The sequence below is a fragment of the Heterocephalus glaber genome, unplaced genomic scaffold, assembly GCF_053883595.1.
Source record: "Heterocephalus glaber isolate CG9 unplaced genomic scaffold, H.glaber_assembly_v1.0 deba00001509, whole genome shotgun sequence".
NCBI classification, from domain to species: Eukaryota; Metazoa; Chordata; class Mammalia; order Rodentia; family Bathyergidae; genus Heterocephalus; species Heterocephalus glaber.
In genome coordinates, this window is record NW_028258325.1 from 30,936,295 (window position 1) to 30,955,012 (window position 18,718).

At 45.8% G+C, this 18,718-nt stretch overlaps 1 protein-coding gene and 1 long non-coding RNA gene across 7 annotated transcripts in view; one reads left to right on the forward strand and one right to left on the reverse strand.

Moving 5' to 3' along the window:
• Positions 1-5,667: 5,667 nt before the first annotated feature.
• On the reverse strand, positions 5,668-11,529 carry LOC147825102 (uncharacterized). Of its 4 annotated transcripts, XR_015441334.1 has the most exons (4): positions 9,810-11,519; positions 8,849-8,923; positions 7,986-8,147; positions 5,668-5,790 (listed from the first exon to the last, which is right to left on the reverse strand). It is a non-coding gene; the product is annotated as an uncharacterized LOC147825102 (long non-coding RNA). The 4 variants fall into 4 exon arrangements; XR_015441332.1 differs by having other exon boundaries at positions 7,986-8,923; positions 9,810-11,529; XR_015441333.1 differs by lacking the exon at positions 9,810-11,519 and having other exon boundaries at positions 8,849-9,803.
• A 358-nt stretch (positions 11,530-11,887) lies between these two features.
• The window catches only part of Tbc1d1 (TBC1 domain family member 1), a 234,372-nt gene continuing 227,541 nt past the window's right edge, over positions 11,888-18,718 (forward strand). For all 3 annotated transcript variants that reach the window (XM_004867684.4, XM_004867686.4, XM_004867687.4), the window contains exon 1: positions 11,888-12,024. The gene's annotated coding sequence lies outside the window, so the exon portion shown is untranslated. The remainder of the gene's footprint in view (positions 12,025-18,718) is intronic.

Sequence of the window (18,718 nt, forward strand, 5' to 3'; positions counted from 1 at the left end):
AGAGCGGGCAGCACATTCAGGTTTCTGGGACTCCAAGGGATAGGATAGGGCATGAGAGATAAGAACAAGAGACTTGAAAGGAAAAGTATAGTACCAGGTAGAATATTCACAAGAGAAAAAACAAAATCAGACTTGTCCCAGCTCCTTGCATTTTAGCAGCCTAGGGTGTCTCCAGCGGGGTGGGTGGTGACTGCCCAGCCTGGAGGCCACACCTGCGCACCTTCCTCCCCCAGCTCAGGGACTTCAGCTGAAGCCACCTGCTCTTCGCAGCATTTCAAGCTTAAATACTGTACTAGGACTTTTCCCTTCCTTTCTTTTTAAATCCAACTGTGTACATATTTGAAAAATTTGTTCTTTTATCCCGTACCGAGGTCCATCTGTGAGCCTTCTCCTAAACTGCCCAAGGTGCTTGTTGACAGAACTGCCCACCCGACTGTTTTTTCCTTTGCAGCCTATTTGCTCCCAACACTCACATCTGGGGGGAAAGGCCTTTAAAAACTTCATTTCTTGGGTGGGGGATTTATTTAGTTTAGTGGTGCCGCCGCCTGCCTCGAAAGTGAAAGGTTCTGAGTTCGATCCCCAGTACCAAAAAAACCCACTTCAATTCTTAATATTTTCTCTCTTTTTCTTTCCTTCTCCCCCCCCCCCCTCTTTTTTGTACAGGAGATGAAATCCAGGAGCCCTGAGCTATATCCCTGGCCCTTTTCGTTGTTTTTTGATGATGATGATGATGATGAAGAAACAGGATCTTGTTAAGTTTCTCAGGCTCAACTGGACTCAAACTCTCATGTCTCAGTCTCCAGAGTTGTTATAGTTACTGGTGTGTCCCATCACACCTGACTAAATTGTTAAATTTTAACTATGGAAAAGTTGCTGGCTGGATAAGCTCTCCTGCTCTGGCTGGAATGCAGGGGAGATGTCACGGCTGTGGTGCTTGGTGGCAAAGCACTTGTTTGCCACACAGGACACCCTGGGTTCAATCCCCCGTACCACAAAAACAGATAGATAAAATTGCTCAAGGAAGAAGGTTATTTCAAATGTCTTCCTTATAGCAATCTGACAGCACAACTGCTGAATGCCAGACGTCCTCCTTTTCCAAAAGATTGGAGCTATTTTAATATTCACCTGAAAGAAAGTAGCCCCGTTCTCTGTGTAGAGATAAAAGAGAAAAGGCTATGCAGAGCAGTAAGCTCCAGAGAGGAAACAAAAGGAAAGAATTTGTATCACTGAACAATAGTGATGACATGCTTGTACCACATAGCATATGCTGTTCTGAGTACATTACTAAGTCACCCTAGCAACACCATCGCAAGTGGGTACTGCAATGTTTTATGGGTGGGCGCACTTGGGGCAGAGGTCAATGCCTGCTCAAATGTACAGTCAGGGAGGGCTCCTTGACTACCAGATGCTGGGCAGTGCGGCAGGTATGGGTTTTTCTTTCTAAGGAGCGTTCAGAACAATGGAGGGGTCTCTTGTGGTCCAGGAACATTAGGAAATTTAGCAGTTTTATGGAGTCCTGTCACTATGTTTTTTTGGTTTTCAAAGATTTTCCAAAGGCTCTGTGGATAAGAATCCAAAGGGTCAGGGGGCTTGAATGAACAGTAAACATATTTTTTTAAAGTTACTTTTAGTAGTTCTTACCATGATTTAGATTTTTTTCCATTATGAATTGTTGTGGTTTGTGTTTAAATGTCCCCCCAAAGCCTCATGCAGTCGTAGGACTTTTTCAGAGGTGGCTGAATCTAGTAAGGGTGGGTGATTACTAAACCAGTCCACTGATTGGTTTGGCACCACCCTAATCCCAGCAGCCTGGATACAATAGAAGGGACAGAAAGTGGCTTGTCTTCTCCCTGGCTTGCATGCTTTTGCTGTCTTCTGGGGCCACACATTGTTGCCCCTCTGCCATGTGCCACCCTGCCTTGGAGCCAGCTGATTATGGACCAAAGCCTCTCCAAACTGTGAGCTAAATAAACCTTTCCTCCTTTAACTTTGGGTGTCAGGTATTTTGTCTCAGCAAAGAGAGAAAACGTCACTAACACATGAATGTAGGTTAAAAAACCCACAATCCTATTATCAGTCCCTGTGATGTCATTTGTCTTTGATAGAAATGATAGATTTTTCACATCATATTTCAGTTATCACAGATATCTCAAAATATACTTCCTCATCAGTCTCTCAAAATGATGGCAGTTATCAGGCCTGTGGCCACATCTTGTTTTATAATGTGTTAATAATAAAGCACAACATTGTGCTTCTGAAAATACATTGGTTCTTGAATTTCTATATAATTGGTTACTTTTATAACCTTAGGTATTTTATTTTAGACATTGAAAAATATTTTCTGAAAAAAGGCTCCATAAGTTGACACCCTGGCAAAGGGCTCTATAATCTGAGGATTGCCAAGAATTGCACTAGAGCACTGGTCAGCAAATTATGGTCCATGGACCAAATCCATCTGCTTGGTTTTGTATTGACCTATATGAACTAAGAATGGACTTTACCTTTATAACTGGTTGGAAAAAATTTTTAAGGATAATATTTCATGACATTCAAAAATTTACAACATTCAATTCAAATTTCAGCGTCCATGTGAACACAGATACTTGTTTACATAGTTTAGAGTTACTTCCGTTCTATGACAGAGTTGAAAGTAGGGACAGAGACTGAATGGCTTGTGAAGCTGAAAATATTTACCAAATGGACCTTTAGTAAAATCCAGATTGGAAAACTATGAGACGCTGAAGACAAGGAAGATGTCTCTTCTTTGCCTACATTATTTCAATGCACATTCCAGACCTATGGAAAGAATAGCTGATCAATCAATCTTTACTGCTGAGAGTCTACTAATCCCTTTGCAGTCCCTACCTGCTAGCTTGGGAATCTTAGTAAATTCTATCTCTACCTTCATTTTTTTCTCTAAGCTTCCCAGTCATGGATGGACATTCCCTGGAATAAAGGGCGACTTCATCCTACAGTTTATATTTAGCAACCGGAAAATGAGAGGGTGGCTGAGTGTCTCTAGCTCAGCTTTAATGATAAAGGAAATTACTTAGTAATGAAGCAAGCACCACTATAATGGTGTTGCACAATATGAGGTATTACGCAGTAGGAAAAGTGACCCAAGGAAGGAAGCCTGCAGCATAGTTCTTCCATATACGCTGATCAAGGGAAGCTGGCTATTTGTAAAGCCAAGGAATAACTGGGCCCTCCTTTTTTCTTATTAACAAAACCAAATAAGTCTGGAAAATAACACTCTTGAAAACAGGAATTAAAGAGGCAGTAATATGGCTTAGGGGAAAAGAATTAGGTTTGTAGGCAGAACACCATTAAAATTCCAGCTTCTCCCCTGCGAGTTTGCTGCTGTGTCATAACTAAACTCTCCCAACCTTTAGAATAAGGGAAAGGGAGAAAGCGTACTTATCTGTGAGGGCTACTGAAAGGAGTGAATAAGATGAGACATATAAATTACAAAGCACTACTGGTATGTACTGTGCAGGTAACGTGTAGTGTGATTATGAATCGCAGCACTTGGTGTGGCTCGGCTGGAGGTCGTGGCAAGCAAAGTGGTGTGCTCTCTTCCTCATATGAGTGGGTCTAGTCACGCATTCACTCACTCATGCCTGCCACAGCTGAGAAATGACTGAAGGTGGCTTACATATATTCAAGGCAACAAAAAAATTTAAAAATAAATGAATAAGAGAATCAGAGCAAAGGAAAAGGTAGCAGGTTAGGTAGAGTAAAGTAGAAACTCGTGATTCCAGACTTTGGATTTTCTGAGCCGACAAGATTTCTCCAAACACTAGTGTTATGGTTTATATCTAGATGTCCCCCAAAGCATCATGGACTCAGAGAGCTATTGGGAGGTGACTAGATCGTGGGGATGCTAAACTCATTGGTGGATTAGTCAGGCAACTGGAAGGGTCTGTCTCCCTTTCCAGTGCTTCCCCTTGCTTCCTGCTTCCTGCCCCCATGATGTGAGGGGCTCGCCTCTGCCATGCCCATCTGCTGCACTCCTTCTTCCTTGAACCCGCTGAAATGTGAGTCAAAATAAACCTCCTTTCAGTTTTGGGTGTCAGGTATTTTGTCCTAGTGACGAGAAAATGACTAAGACAACTAGGAATTGACAAGTGCTATCATTTTCTTTTCACCAAGTAAAGACATTATAAAACCAAAATAAAACAAACAACAAGGATCTTACTATTGACTTTCACTATAATTTCAAAAAAGTATTTTTTGTTTATATCTGTAAAATGGGAAGCACATCAGCTCAGAATACAAAGTTGTCCAGTTCAGTGTTATGAAATACATTGTTACTTATATTTTTCCTGGATGTATGAAAACTGGCACAAGCTGCCAATGCCTTAGAAAAGGCATTTGTGTATCACTTAGTCCATAAAATGACCTGGAAATTTGCCAAGCAGTAGATCCCAAGTCTGACACTTAAACTCTTTGGTCAGTGCAAGGATGGAGCCACAACCAGTTATTCAAGAAAGAAACGTTTTCCTGATAGAGCCCTTAGGGAAACTTTTCCTGGATTTTCCTTAAAAGGCCACTGTACAAGGTATTAAACATCCTCAAGAAGATCCTCAGACCAAACGGGGAATTTTTTATGAAATGTACTGTCCCAATATAGACCAATGGAATAAAGTCAAAGTACCATGCATAAAAGAAAATTTCTGGATACAGTCCAGGTAAACTGCTCTGCACTTGAGTTGACCTGATAAGGAACTGAGTTTAGGGGATCCAGATTCTGGACAGCAAATTAGCTGTGTGTTTTTCATGCAGATCTCCAAAATCAGATTTTTCTTCACCAAAACTTTTGACAAAGACTGCATGCTGATGTTATCGGTTGTCCCATGACTTCACAGTCCTATTGAAGTGTATCTGAGGATCTTATGTCATAAAGAGTCACATGTTTTAACATTCAGCTGCCCGGGGGCAAGTAGAGTTATACTCTTAATCCAATTGAGACACCTCAATTGTGAAGACACAAAGAGTAGAGGGAGACCTAGAAACTGTCTCGTCTAAGGGAAGCACTGTATAAAGACAGTCACATGTGCCATACATTGTAATTTTCATGTACTCATTCATTCATTGACTTGCTCTCTCAGAACATATTTGTTGCATGCCCACTCTATGGCTAAGCTCTATTCTATGCATTGAGCATAGAGCAGTGAAGAAAACAGACAAAACTCTCTGCTTTCATGGAAGGAGGAGAAACAGAATAGATTTCAAGTAAGATATACGTCACTAATATAGTATAGTATAGGGCAAGTGCTATGGAGAAATATCAGGAAAAGGTAAGAAGCGTGTGTTCGTGTGTGCGTGTGTGTGTGTAGGTGGTTTCATTTGCTAAAAGTAGATCAGGAAGGCTTCATGGAGAAGGTGATATTTAGACAAAGTTCTGAACAAAGCAAATTAAGTAGGGAGAAATGTGGATATCTGAGGGAAGGACAAACTAGGCAGAGGGAATCATGAGCGCAAAGGCCCTGGGACAGGAATGTGCCTGGAGCTCTGAGAAACAGCAAGGCTAGTGTGGCAGGAGCAAAGAGAATCAATACCAAATGCATACAATGACATACAGAACCAGTGGTGTAGGGGTGAAGATCCTGCAGAGCCCTGTATTAGCTTTCCTGTTGCTGGGACCAAATATCTAACATCCACAAGTTAAAGGAAAAAGTGCTTTATTTGACTCATGGTTTCAGAGGATTTAGTGCATAGTCAACTGGCTCCATAGCAGAATCATCATGGCGGAAGTGATGGTAGAACAAAGCTGCTCCCTTCCTGTAGCTGGAAAACAGAGTCCAAGAGAAGAGTATGAGATATAGACCCAAGGTCACGCTCCATGACACACCCAGAAGTGTGCTTTCCTAATCCCCTGGGCAGCTCCCGAGCCAATCAAGTTGATCATTCAGTTTAACTATCACAGGACTTTGACTTTTACTCTGGGAAGCCTGAGAAGCCATGGAGGGTTCTAATTTGAGCAGAGGCATAGCCTGACTGATATTTTAACAGATCCCCTTGGCTTCTAATGTTGAGGACAGACTGGCAGGTGGAGGGCAAAAGCAGGGAGACCAGTTAGCTGGCTACTGCACCTAGGAGAGACCCCACATGCTGTGCCAGCAATGGCACATTGGCACGGGGATAAATGAAGTGGGGGTCTTGTGAGGTTGAATGCTTAACTCAGTTTACCCCAATCTGGGTAAAAATCACATATATCTGTAACTAGGTCTGACAAGGTACAAAGAAGTTAGCATTGACCTTAGAGGATTTAGACATCATAGTAAAAGGTAATGCACTTTCTAGCATCTGCTCAATCATGTGCTTGATGCCAAGACCCACAAAATCAACGCAGGTAGGTATGGGAAGTAGCAACCCCAAATGCAGGCTGGAAATCACCGGAAAGCCACATGCAGCAGTCATTTGTGTAGGGTGATGACAAACAGGAGAGGCTGCTGAGATGAGAAGTGGAACCATGCCCAGAGTTTTATCTGCTTTGTCCATAAAAGGAGATCAGACACTTCTCAGAAGCCTGCTCTGGGCTGGAGTGCACTGTCCACCCATTCCCACATGGCACGGTTTATGCTGTCTCATCCTGTGTGTGCACCAGCTCTTCACATGGTATAACTTTTGCTTATTAAAAGTGCTGAAATTCCAAAAATTTACACTGGCTATCTGCTCCTTTTATTTTTTTACATTATTTTATTTGTATCAATTCTTGTACCTTTCAAAAAGCAATTTCAAAGATTTAGGATAATAGGCATGTCAGTGAAATGTAGTCTCTGATCGTAACTTTAATCCATTTTGCTGGCATGCAGGGTTCTGTTTTGTTTTGTTTTTGGATTTCTGGGGATCAAGCCCAGGGCTGCTCTACCACTGAGCTACACCACAGCTTTCCCTTTTTAATTTTTTTACTTTGAGGTAGGCTCTCACTAAGTTGTCCAGGCTTGCCCCAAACTTACAATTCTCCTGCTTCAGCCTCCTGAGTAGCTGGAATTACAAGCATAAGACACTGTGCTCAGATAGTTAAGATGCTTGGACATAACATTCTTCTTGGAGGCGAATAGTTAGGCCTGGGACTCAAAGGCTTAAAAAATTAGTCAGCATTGGTGCTGTGATGCTGCCTCTTCCCCTACTTGAGAGACACACTGCCTCTCAGTCTTGTGCCCATTTCCCCTGAGCATAGACTTGCTTCATGAACCTTTTCTACCTCGGGCTCCAGAGAGTCACCACCAACCACTGAGAGCAAGTGCACCAAGTGACCCTAGGGTCTATCTGGTACAATTTGAACCTAGGTCCTTATTGATAGCAATTTTAGAAAGGGGCTCACTGATTAAGAACTCTTGCCGGGCATGACAGAGCATGCTTGTAATCCCAGCTACTTGAGAGGTAGAGGCAGGAGAACCTCAAGTTCAAGGTCAGCCTTGGCAACTTGGTGAGACCCTGTCTCAAGATAAAATAAAACCATGTCTTACTTTATAATGAATATTCTGAAATTAAGCAAAAATGTATTAATGGCAGTAATGTGAGTTTGGATTGCTCACTCAAATGAACATTTAATGAGTAATTTTATTAAAGTCTCTTTTGTACATGAACCAAAGACTTAATTCTAGATTTAGAAAGAGTTCCTCTAACACTTTAAAAATCAAGTGCCCTCTTTCAACCTCTGCATTTCCCCACTGGACTTAATGACATCAATTGTTTACAATTTTCTAGAGCTCTGCAGCCATCTTAAAGCTGATATTAACGTTGCTGACCTTGGTCAATATATAAATAATTATGCTTCAGATGACTAAATTAGAAAGCACTCTAAGGGGAAGCCCTAGGAGAAGGGTGCATGGCAGGGTTTTAGGAAGCACGGGAGGTGCAGAGGTGTTCCCAAGGGACCGTGAGGCAGCGTGACTGACATCATGCTCCTGGTTACACTGGGCAGGAGAGTCAGAAGACGCAGAATCATGGGGCATTTGGCTCTTTTCCCTACTTACTTTGACTTAAAGATGGACCAATCAAATGCATTCCTGGGTCCAGAAAGAGCGCTTTGTGGCCGTCACCCAGACCTCACGGCCCCCATGCCTTTTCCCAGGGGGTGTAAGAGCTCTGCTGGGAGTCATGTATCTCCACACCACAAGGCAGGAGCCACTTCCCTCCTAGGACAACAGCAAGAGCAGGTAAGGTCAGTGGTTCTGATTCCCTACTCTACCCTGGGACAGCGTGGGTCTCCCCTCCCTGCTTGACAGTCTTCACCTGCCACTGCCATCAGTTTCAAGGTCTCTTCACTATTTCTGGTGAAGAAATGTTAGGAAGAACTGCTAGAAAGCTAAGTGCAAATAAGCAGGCTGTCTCCTACTTTCTAGGGTAATTCTGCACAGCAAAAAAACGTTCAGAATTCTTTATTGTGCATTATGGAGGAAGTTGTTTCCAAGAGGCTGAATGTACTACAGAAACCCTCGCTGTCATTTCTCTCGGGCATTTACTATCCCTGGGAACTGGAACGGTGGTGAAGAGATTGCTGCTTCTCACAAGGCCGTGACCTTTCCCTAATCCGGGTAAGGGCCAGCGCAACCCATCATTTCTCACCTGCCTCTGGCCCCTGCCTTACTCCTCCATTTCTTACCTCTGCGGCTAGTGTAGGCACCCACCTGGCTGCCTCCCTGTACCCCAGCCTGCCTGCACTAGGAGTAAAGGAGGAGCAGTAGGATGACAGGAGGCTCTCTGGTCAGCAAACTGTCTGTCCCCTCCCCCGCATCCATCCCCTCCCCAGGGCAGGGATGCCAGGCAGTAGTTTCAATCACCATCAGGTTATGTGTGAAAGGCATTTGCAGTGTTCCTGAAATGGATGACAGTGTACCTGTCTTGATATCTGAGCTCTCTGGATGCAGTTATATTCCCAGGCCACCACAGGGAAGGAAAGATAACTGTACCACTGTACAGGAGAAAACACAAAATAATTACAGTATGATCCAAGAGACAATATGGGTTAACTGTTTTTACCAAGTTGTGTGACCTAAAGTAGTTTCCATAACCCGATCAACACTCTGGTCATTAGAGCCTTCATGACTGTATACACATTCCTCACCTGTTTAAAAAAGATTTAGACTAAGTACACAAATAACTGTGCTGTAACAAAGAATAAGCTAAGCACCACAAGGCATAGACACAGTGCCCGAGTGAAGTGTGTGTCTTAGTCACTTTTCTTATTGTTAGGACAAAAAACCCCACAAAAAAACAAAAACCTAACATCTGAAACTTTAGAAGGAAGAGAGGTTCATTTTAGCTCAAGTTTCAGTCCATGGTTGGCCAGCTCAGAAGAAAAACAGCATGGCAGAGGGGCATGGAAGAAGAAAAGCTGCTCACATCATGAGGCCTGTAAAGATCTAGGAAGGAAGATGTGGCATTCCAGGCCATGCCCCAGTGACCCACCTCTTCTGACCAGACCCTACCTCCGAAGAGCAAGTCAGCTGTACAACCCATAATCCAATCACTCTCCAAAAGCTCCACCTATGAGCACCTGAGGCTCTCAGGGGACATCTAGATATAAACTATAACAGTGTGTCACAGTCCAACTGATGCAGTCATATTAGGCCAAAAGTCACTAGCAGGCTGGAGAAACGCAGCTGGGTTAGGGGGATCCTACTTGAAAAGCAAAGAAGACATCATTGGGTAAGACCCACAACAGCTTGTGGTTTCAAACTTTAGCTCAAGAGAATGCAACATCTCTAAGTGTGCTGACAAGGCCCAAGGCTCAGTAAGAACTATATACTCAAGGATCACTACAGAGATTGGAAATGGGCAAAATCCTGGACCCTTACCTGCTGCTCATTAAAAACATGATTTATGTTCTCTCCCAGGACAGCCAGGATGTCAAAAGCCATTTTTGGTAAGAACCATGACTCTTCAGTTGGGCCCAGAGATGCCCAATAGGTAACTAAAAGCAGAACAAAGTTTGACTTTCATTTTGTATCCTTTGTTGCTGTAAAACTTGGTGAAAAATCTCTACACATAGATATGTTAAGCATTTAGGGATGTCTTTTGTTGCTGTGAAACTTGGGTCAAATCTTTTCACAACTCTACATATCTTGGTATGTAATCTTTAGGGAGTGTAAGTCTAATAGTTGGCCAAACAAGGTTGAAGAGACCTGAATTTACATAACGTCACGCCCCTCACTATTGAGGACATCAGACCAGGTGATTTCCAGGAACATATGCCTGAGAATTCTCCAGCCTTTGTCCTGAACCTGCCATCACCATCCCTAGGCCACAAAGAACCACAACTGTGACACCAGGACTGAGATAAAGATCAACTCGACCCCAGCCCACCAGCTAATCCTTGAAAGCTGGCCTTTGTGGGGGACCAGTCTGAACCCCTTGGATCAGCATGTACCCTCTCCAGCCAACTAAGCTGGAATCCTTTCCTGTCTTTCCTCTAACTTTGCAACGAAGAACTTCTCCAACTTTTTTCTGTAAATCTGTGCTTTAGTTTCTATTCCCATTATTACTAAAATCAAGGACCCAAGCTCTCTGGAGACACAACCCTACAGCTACCTATCCTGGTGGAGCGCTACAGCTCAAACTCTCAGCCACTTCCCTGAAGTCCACCTCCGGCTGCTCTAAGCAGAAAGCCCAGAAAGATGCCTTCTGGGGCTCCCTGAACCGCTTCCTCCCCCATCCCTCTCCTCCTTTCTGTTCTCCCCTCCCTGCTTACCGGTCTCTGGAGATAGTGCCCTGTCCTCTCCTGAACTCGCCCCTATCTACCTGGTGGGCTGGGGTTTGGGGAGCTTTGCCTCATTCCTGCACGCAGCCGTCCTCTAACCCCAGGGAGCTGATTTCTCAGCCTCTTTACAAATGTTTTCGTGTCTCTCCTTAAGCTCCACCACACCTCTGAGCTCTTCCCCAAACCTGACTGGGACAGACGCGCCGCGCGTGGGTAAGGTGCGTGGTCGCGCGTACGTGTATACATACGCTCCGGCCTGTGTGCTCCGTGCGCTGAGAGGGAAAAAGCGCCCAATCCGGGCTCTGCGTCACTACTGCCCTTGGCCAGAAATGGGGTTTACTGGTAGTATTTAATCCCTAGAGAGCACTTAAACCTTCGCTGCTTCCCCAGGTCCCCGATTTTCTGGCCTCTTGTGCATCCGTGTTGAGGTTCACTCTCTCCCAACCCCAGGACAGGAAGAAGGGGTGATGCTGGGCACAGCGGTGGATTGGTCGCCTCCCTCTTCCCGTGTTTTGCGCAGTCTTCCCCAAATCCCTTTCAGAGGGAGAAGGCGAGAGTGCTGATGAGGCGAGGCTCCTGCGGCGGGCATTGCCACCTGCTGAGAGCCGCTGGGGCAGAACCGGCGGAGGCAGCGCCACCTGCTATAAATAGGCCGCCAAGGACGGGGTGTGCGTCCGCGCATCCTGCTGCTAGGGCCTCAACCCCGCGCGAGGCCCGGTTACCTCGGAGCGCGCTGGGCTGGGACCCTGCGCAGGGGATGGAAGGCAGGGGGCGGCCCAGGCTCCGTCCCCACCCCCTCCCTCGGTGGTCGCGGGAGCCCGGGACGCGGAGGATGGACGGCCGGCGGGTGGGCGGGCAGGGGAAGGGCGTGGGGGTCGGCGGACCCGCACTGCAGCAGCTGTTGCTCGCCTGTGGCTCCCAGGTCGGGGCAGTCACATGGCGCCGTGGGGAGGGGGGGGCACCGCGTCCCCCTCTCGGCTCCCCGGGGACGGAGTAGGGAGATCCCGGCTTCTGCCCTCCCCTCGCCTCCCCCGCGCTCGCCCAGCCCGGGAGGAGGAAACGCTAGCCGCGCGCAGACACCACCTCCTCCTCCGCCGCCGCCGCCGCCGCCCGCACCGCGGCGCCTGTTGCTGCGTTCGCCGAGGGACCAACCGGGTCCTCAACCGCTGGAAGAGGCGGGGGACGGCCGCGCTCCCCGCTGCGGCCCGGCTCCCGGGAGAGCGCAGCCCGCGGCGCGATGGACGCCCCCAGGGTGCCCCCGACTACCTGCGAGCCCTGGCGCGGCCCGGGGCTCTGAGCGCGCCGTCGCACAGGTAGGCGCCTCCGGCTGCGCCCACGCCACGCTCTGGCTCCTCGGGGCATCCCGGCCGCCAGCACCCCCATCGCCCCACTGCGCGCTCTGCCCGCGGAGAAGCGCGACCGGGAGCCCGGGGGCGTTCCTGCCGTCCTCGCTAGGCGGGGGTCTCTCGGGGCGGGGTGGGAGAGCTGAGAGTTCATGGCCACCTCGCTGTCCCCTATTCGGACAAAAGCCGAAATCTCAAGGTTCCCAGCGCCCGGGAGCCCTGAGAGGCTTCTACCCTGCCCCACCCTCTCCTGCCCACTGGTGCTCGCATCCTCCCTCCCGCCAAATATCTCCCCGGCCATCGTGCTTGTAAGGCAGCCAACCTGGGAGGAGGTGGTCAGAGTGACCCCACGCCACCCTTTTAAAGTTCAGGGTCCTTTGCAGGCAGCAACTTTGGCAGTTCCACCGCTGCTCGTAACATTTCTTTCTATGGGCACATCCTGTACCAGTCATTTTGAAACCCTGCTTAATTGTCTAGAGCTGCTTCCTGATTGTGAGACTCCCTCAAACCTCGCCACACTCTACTGTTTTTCTTTTCTTTTTTAAAGAAGTGTCGTTTTGTTTGAAATCCACCTAGATCTGGACTTCCCTGTTGTGATTTTACTTAAAACGGCGCATTCTCCGGAAGTTGCTTAAAAAGGAAAAGAAATTGAAAGTGATGATAGTTGCTCCCACCAGTTTAATTTTTAGAGGGCCTATACTAAAAAGGGTAGATTTTTCATTTCGTCCATCTCTCATGCTTCCTTTTAGATGATTGGATGATATTTCATTTCCTAAGATAATCAGACCTTGAAAGAGTTTTTAAGTGATCTGATTTAAATGAACCACACCCACGAAACTCAGCTATCTCTACAAATCCAAACTTGTACTTTTTTTTTGCACCAGACTTATGCTCAGCGTACAGGCCCTGATAAAGAGCTTTTGTTTTGGAGTGCAGAAAGGCATTCCCTTTGCCAGATATGAGATAGGACTGTAGGAGGATGTCCCCGCCCCCGGGGTTTGCAGTGTTTGGGGACCTGGCTTTGTGCAGGAGGAGCTAGGCTGGAAGAAAGGAAGAACTGTTCCAAGAGGTGGGGCACGAATCTTGCAAAACACTTTCCACCTGTCTGACTTTTCATGTTCTGTGGCTGGCTTGGGTTAGGGATCTCTGAAACAGGTGGGTTCTGTACCTCTTTTTAGTGTTGAGATGGCTTCCTTTGGTTAGAAAGGAGATGTGCCCTCCTGTCAGCTCCTTCCGGGGAACTCTGAAGTCTGTCTTAAGGAATCAGGAAATTGCTTGAAAAAGTTTGTAAATAGGTGATTTATGACTTGTTTGAAATGGAAGTCGATCACACTCTTCAACCTGCCTGTTGATGATTTTTCTACCTAATTATAGAGATAAGGCCCCCACCAAGTGCTTTCTCTCCAGATTTATCTCTCAGCAACCATTGACATAACATGAACTGAAGGTACCGCTGTGAGTTTAAGGGTCCCCTTAATGTTGGTATAGATGGAATGTCCTTGACACTTTTTTTTTTGGTGGTGGTGGTAGTGGGCATTGAACCCCAGCTCTTCATGTCATAGTATTATCCCATAAAACATCTCCCATAAAACATCTCATAGTATTAGAAGATACAAATAGGAAATGGGCAAATGTGAAGAAGGGGCTGCCCCTTCTTCCTCGATATCCAGCCATTGGTAATCCCTGGCAATCCGTCCCTGGGAGGCAGCTCGGACCGGGAAGGCTGCAGTTGCAATCATGGTTGCCCTTGAGCAGAGCCAGGTGTGGGTGCATGCACCTTCTGCACCTTCTTCTAGGATCTTCTAGGATGCACCAGCAGGAGGGCTGCCTGAGGTTTTGGTCACCAGTTTCTTAGTAGAATAAGGAGAGAGCAGAGAGCATGGAGCTAGAGGACTCTGTCTCTGAATGTGCTTTTCATTTTATCTCAGATGACAGCCCCTTCAACCCTGTACTGTGCCCTTCACAGTAATACTCAGTAGACCCCAGGCCCCACACTTTGCAGCTTCCCCAGAGAACCTAAAAGGTATATGAATCCATTTGGGAACTGCATGCATATATGTGAGTGTCCGGGCACAGTTTGCTTTGCCCTTTCAGTGTCTACTGTGCTGCCCTTCTCAAGTTTAATGGCCATGGTAATCCCCAGCCTTCAACTATTTTCCCGGTCCTTTTCTCTTCCTGTTCATTAAAACTTCCAGGAGTAGAATTTGCTCATTAAAATGACTGAGTTTTCCCGGCCACCAGAGAGTGTTGGAATTCACATCCCCGTAGTTATGACAGAGGATTTAAGAGCTGTTACTTTACAATTTCCTTTGCTGACTTCCCCCTCATCTCTTCTCTTCCAATCCTACATTGTGATAAAAATATTTTAAATGAGATTCTTCACAAATAATGTGATAGTTTCCATTTTCAAAGTTTTTGACATTTTCAAGCCAAAAATTCCATTTGATGGGTTCTTAGATGTAAGGACAATGGATCCCTTTTCAGGTTTCAAATACTCTGGAAAAATTTCTCATCTTTGGGCCATATGAAAAAAAAATCTTGACATTTGGATTTCAGAGAAACTGTGAATAATGTAGGAAATATGTTTTAGCACTAACAGGCCTTTAATTTTAAGTGTTTTTGTTTCCTTTGGGATAACAGTAACTTTTTCTCTCAAAAATAATGCACTTATTTGATAACACATTATATATGACCAGGGAATCTTAACTTCCAAGTAGGTAAGCACTTATGTGTTTGCTGTTAGAATTAATGAACATATACAGCATGTAGTGAGCACTCAAAATTACTTATTAATATTATTATATTTGTTTTTTATTGTACATGATTGTAGTACATAACTGTATCAGTCAGTGCTCACTAGAGAAACATTTATGGATTTACAAGGAAGGCTTACAGTGGCTGCCTGCACAGTCAGGCATGGGAGAATACAAAAGGGCTGTCTGCACCCTAGAGAGCCAAAGGATCCAGTCAGAAGTTGAAGGCCTGAAGCTCACTGTAGAGTCCCATGCAAGTCTGTATGAGGAAGCAGAAGGATCTACGATGGAAGGCTGAAGAGTCTGCAGTGGAAGTCAGGATGGATATCCTGAGCAAAGACAGAGATGAGCTCCTCCAAAGAAAAACAGAAGCAAGTCTTTCTACTTCTTTCCCCTTTTTATTTCATTCAGGCTACAAGCCTATGGATTAGTGGCACTCACACCCAGGGTGGGTCTTCCTTCTTCCTCAGTCCCTTCAGCCACACCCAGAACTCTGCTAAGCCAGTCAGTTGGGAGTTTCTTACTCAAGCTGACACAACAGTTAACTAGTACAGTAATGATTACATTCATCATGGGGAGCTGGTACATGACATATCTTATTTCTTATCCCCTTCTCCTCTGCCTTCCCCTCTTTTGTTTTTAGAGTATAACTTTGACATTAAGATTGAATTGCTGGGGGCTGGGGATTTAGCTCAGTGGTGCCACCGTCTGCCTTGCAAGCGCAAGGTCCCGAGTTCGATTCCCAGTACCAAAAAAAAAAAAAAAGATTGAATTGCTGAAGGCTATGTAAAGTTTAGATAGAACAGCCAAGCTAATCCATTAGAAAGATATTAAGGATTGTCTTCATCCAAAGATATTGTTATATTGGAAAGAACAGAAGTTGAAGACAATTCAAGTTCTGACTTTACCATTTTCTAGTGAAGGGAACCTTTTGGTAAAATGAGAATGATAAAGCTCACTTCCTAGAGTTGAGAGAACATGGAAGGCCATATATGTAAAATGCCCAGGAAGAGGTAACTGGTTGACAGGTATTCCTCCTCTAGCAAAGTGGTTAAGAGCAAGCATGAACTCTGGGACCAAAGGATCTGGGTTCAAATCCTGATTCTGCCAGTTTCTACTAGTTTGACTATAGGCAGGTATCCTCATTTCCGGTGCAGCCAGCTTGCTTCTGGTTCATAATTATCCGTAGTGTCCAAGGCTGTTGTGAGAGTTAAATCTATGTGTTAACTGTTCTTATGACTACTTTACTTAAAGCAACAAGGAGGTGGGAGGATTATACATAGCCTCTGAAGGCCAGCTAGGTCCCATGTCCTCTATCCTTTGTCCTGTGCACTGAAGTATAAAAGAATACAAGAAATGACTAATGCAGGGTGGGGATTTAGCTCAGTGGTTCCACCGCCTGGTTCGGAAACACAAGGACCCGAGTTCAATCCCCAGTACCAAAAAAGAAAAAAAGAAATGACTCAAGGACATGCTAAAGGACTGGGCTTAAATTGGCTCTGGTTCATGTAAGAAGGAAGTCACTCAAAAGCATCCATATTTCACACATCAAATTAGAGAGGTATAGCCTGGTACTAAGGCAGGATGATGGAAGGGTTAGAGCCTTGTGCTTCAGGAGCTCTGTGTGCTGGGATGTAGCTTAGTGTAGTAGACACCCCCACCCAGTTAACGGACAGGCTGTAATGGCACAAGCTTCTTTCTTCCCCATAATTTGGTCCCACCAATGCCTACGTACTCACATAGGGACATCAGATGGCAGTTAGGTGAGCGCAGCTCCTCTGCCAATGGCTGCCATGGAGACCTAAGTCTCTCGGTCTGTGAAGCAGCAGGGCCCCGTTGAATTAGCATCCAGCCAAGGTCCGTGTGACCCCGATTAAATTCCTTTTCCTGAATTAGGGCTTACCCAGTTCTGGTAAAAAGCAGTCTCCCTTTTACAGCCCTACCTCTGATCATTGTTATCACCAGATGTCTCAAGCATACCCTGCTGTCCTTCTTTCATGCTTGTAATCAATAAATACTGGAGGTCTGGGGGGCCTTTTGTCTTCGTTGCTCAGAGTAGCTTAGACCATCTCAGATCCAGCTTTCTCTTTGTCATGTTTCTGCATCTTTCATTCTCTCTCACATCATATTGCCTTGCAGGAGATTGAGACCCACTGCCAGGGTCCCCTATAGCTTACTGCTTCAGGAATTGTCCTGCCTTGGGCTGCTGCTTGGGAGGGGTCACATGCTTCTGGCCCAGGTGGGGTTCTGTGAAGGAAGGGAGCCAGTGCCTAAGCTAGTGGTCCTATTGCACGAGATTGGAATGTGTCGGGTTGCATTGTAGTTCTGCTTAGGTCTGTGTCCACTCTCTCTGGGGCAAAGGACAGAAAAATTAAACCACTGACCCACAAATGGGAGTGGCCACCTGGTTCTCCTGGGTCCCCAGCAGCTAATCAGTATTGGCTGGTTCCTAACTTGGCCGGGAACACCCTTCCCTCCATCCTGGTATCTACCTGCTTTCCTCTGTTTTAATCCATTTGCTATTGCTATAACAAAATTCCTGAGGCTGAGTATTTTATGAAGGAAAGCGATTTATTTGGCTTATGTTTCTGGTGGCTGAAAAATCCAAAGACCGTGTGCTGGTGTTCAGCAGGACCCCCAGCTGTATCACAGCATGACAAATAGCAACTCAAAGCAGGAGCGTGTGAGAGTGAGAGGTCACCTGTTACAAAACAAAGTGAGAGCTGGGAGAGGGTGTGACCCTTTATATCACCCCACCCTGGGGGAACAAACAACTCATGCAAGACATAACCTACTCGATGACGCCAGCACTAATCCCTCCACGAGGGGGCTCAGGACCCAATCACTGCCTGCTACGCCCCTCCTCTTACGGGTCCCACCACCTTTCAGCCCTGCCATACTGAAGACCAAGCTTCCGATACATAAACCTCTGGGGGACAAACTCAGCCCACATCCAAGTCATGGTGCCTCCCACCAGCATCCTGAGGAGGTGAGGGCTGGTGTTTCCTTTGTTGGCAGCGGGAAAGTCCCCATGCTCCTTTCTGTGGTTTGCTGGGAGAGCAGAGGGACTAGGAAGGGGCCAGGGTCCCAGCAAGGAGCTTACTGACACCAACCTCTGCCTCTCTGGCTTCCTGATCAGTAAACCCTGTCCCTTTTTATGTACCTCCCCCACATTTTTGTTCTTGCGGTGAAGATGGGAGCAGCTTTGAATACCCACACAATGTTGGGGACATTTGGTATCAAGCATTATGAAAATTAGATTCACCAGATTTTTAGACACAGAAGAAAACTTGGAGATGATCTTTGTTTTATTCTCTTATAGAATAAACTTGAGATTTGGAGAAGCTAAGTCACTTGCTTTTTCAACTTCACACTTGAAATTATTCTCATGAGAAACTGATGTTGCTTTGCAGCTCCTGGATGGGAGTCATGGAATTAGACTGTCCTAATTCTGTCACTAAATTTGGACAAGCCACTTAACTTCTCCAGAACCCAGTAACTTCATTTAAAATATGAGGGGCATTTCTAAATGGCTTTAAAGGGCCTTGCTCGCTTTAAAATGTTATGAATCTAAGTGCATGCTGCCAGGGGTAGATGGCATAGCAGGATTTTTGTGTTTTGGCTAAGAGTGGAGTAGGTACAAAGGGTCTATCTAGAGGGATAGGTCTTGTACACACGTGGCTCTACTAACAAGGACATAAGTAGAAACTCACTGTAGTAATGAATCGTAGTATTTCTTACTGTGGACAGGAAGCAGAAGAGGCCTCATTGGAATAAGTGGTTCTCTCTGGGCTTAAGTTGTAGCTGGAGTTGAGTGTAAATGATGTGGGTTGAGATAGGTTTAAAAATAATTTAGTGGTTTGTTAGTGTTGTTGAATAGTTCATCTATTTCCTGATGTTTTTATTGAAAG